The 1,865-nt window shown below is 42.7% G+C and overlaps 1 pseudogene; it reads left to right on the forward strand.

Annotated features, from left to right (window-relative positions):
* The first annotated feature begins 450 nt into the window (after nt 1-450).
* On the forward strand, nt 451-1,373 carry LOC119514588 (annotated as a pseudogene).
* Nucleotides 1,374-1,865: the final 492 nt, after the last annotated feature.

Below are 1,865 nucleotides of genomic sequence, written 5' to 3' on the forward strand. Positions count from 1 at the left end.
TTCTTTTTGCTGATAAAATAATTACATAACCAGAAACCACAAGAGGATTTAGCAAGAAATAAATATGAATACTTGGTAAGTTGATTGTTTACTTTTTTGTTGCTTTGTTTGCTGAATAGTGTTCCATTATATGGACATAACACATTTGATTATCCCTTCTCCTGTTCATGGATGTTTAGATTGCTTTACATCCTTTTATAAATAAGGCTACTATGAACATTGTATACAGGTGTTTTCATGTACATCTGTTTTCATTTTTCTTGGGTACTTAGGAGTGGAATGGCTGGGTTGAAAGAGTCTGCACTGTATGATTCCATTTGTATAAAATTTTAGAAAATGCAGACTAATCTATAGTTACAGAAGCAGATAGAGACCACAGACCTCCGAGTCCTGGTGCCTGTGGGTGTGGAATGTGCCTGCACCAGCTGTGGCCACTGCAGGATTTGAAACATGAATCCTTCATTCTTTCTGACTGCCCTTTGCTTGGGAACAGCCTCAGCTGCTCCAAAATTTGATTCAAGTTTAGACGCACAGTGGCACCAGTGGAAGGCAATGCACCAGAAACTAAACAGCGTAAATGAAGAAGGTTGGAGGAGAGCAGTGTGGGAGAAGAATATGAAAATGATCAAACTGCATGATTGGGAATACAGCCAAGGGAAGCAGAGCTCCAGGATGGGAATGAATGCCTTTGGTGATGTGACCAGTGAAGAATTCAGGCAGGTGATAAATGGCTTTTAAAAGCAGCAACACAAGAAGGGGAAAATGTTCCATGAACCTTCCTCTGCTGTGGTCCCCAAATCTGTGGACTGGTCTAAGAAAGCCTACACGACTCCTGTGAAGCATCGGGGTCAACAAGTGTGGTTCTTCTTGGGCTGTCAGTGCAACTTGTGTCCTTGAAGGACAGATGTTCCAGGAAACTGGCAGATTTGTTTCACTCAATGAGCTCTTGAGCCGGGACAACAAAGGCTGCAATGGTGGCTGAATGGCCAGTGCTTTCCAGGATGTCCAGGACTGTAGGGGCCTGGATTCAGAGGAATTCTACCCATATACTGGAAGGGACATGACCGGTCACTGCAAGCCTGAGTATTCTGCTGCCAGCAATGCTGGCTTCGTGGACAACCCTCCACGGGAGAAGGCTCTAATGATGGTGGTGGCCACTGCAGCTCCCAGCTCTGTTGGCACCAATACCAGCCATGACTCCTTCCAGGTCTACACGTCAAGCATCTATTAGGAGCCAGATTGCAGCAGCAGAGCCACGGATCATGCTTTCTGGGGTTGGCTATGGCTTTGTTGGCTCGTCAAGAACACCTGGGGTACATATTGGAGGCAGGAAGGACTGCATACAGATGGCCGACGACCGGGACAACCCCTGAGGAGTCGCCACAGCAGCCAGCTCTCCCACCGAGTGACCTGAGGCAAGATGACAATGAAGGACCCGAGGATGATGTAGAGAGGAATTTTATTTTATAACCAACCAACCTTTAATGTGTGGGATAAAACACTTGAATCATTGAGGATCCAAGTTGCAGTTTGAATTCTGTCACATTGTTACAGTGGTAAAACACTACTGCTATTTAATTACTGCTGTAAAGAGTTTTGTACTATTAACTCATTGCTTATTGCTAAGACTTACATGTTTAATTTTTTTCTTCTACTTTTCAGGGAAATTTTCAACTTTCTCTTCCAACTCTTTTGCTAAAGTTAAGTAATTTTAGTGGTCAAAGTTTTGATCATCAATAAATCATTCTTGTTTTACAATTATTCTTTTTGGAAATGTGTTCTTGTTTTGTTTTATGGACATTTTGTTTGTTTGTTTGTTTCTGTCTCCTTTCTAGATGAAAGTTACCTGAAGTCGAACACTTTAA

The sequence above is a fragment of the Choloepus didactylus genome, chromosome 18 (assembly GCF_015220235.1).
Source record: "Choloepus didactylus isolate mChoDid1 chromosome 18, mChoDid1.pri, whole genome shotgun sequence".
NCBI lineage: Eukaryota > Metazoa > Chordata > Mammalia > Pilosa > Megalonychidae > Choloepus > Choloepus didactylus.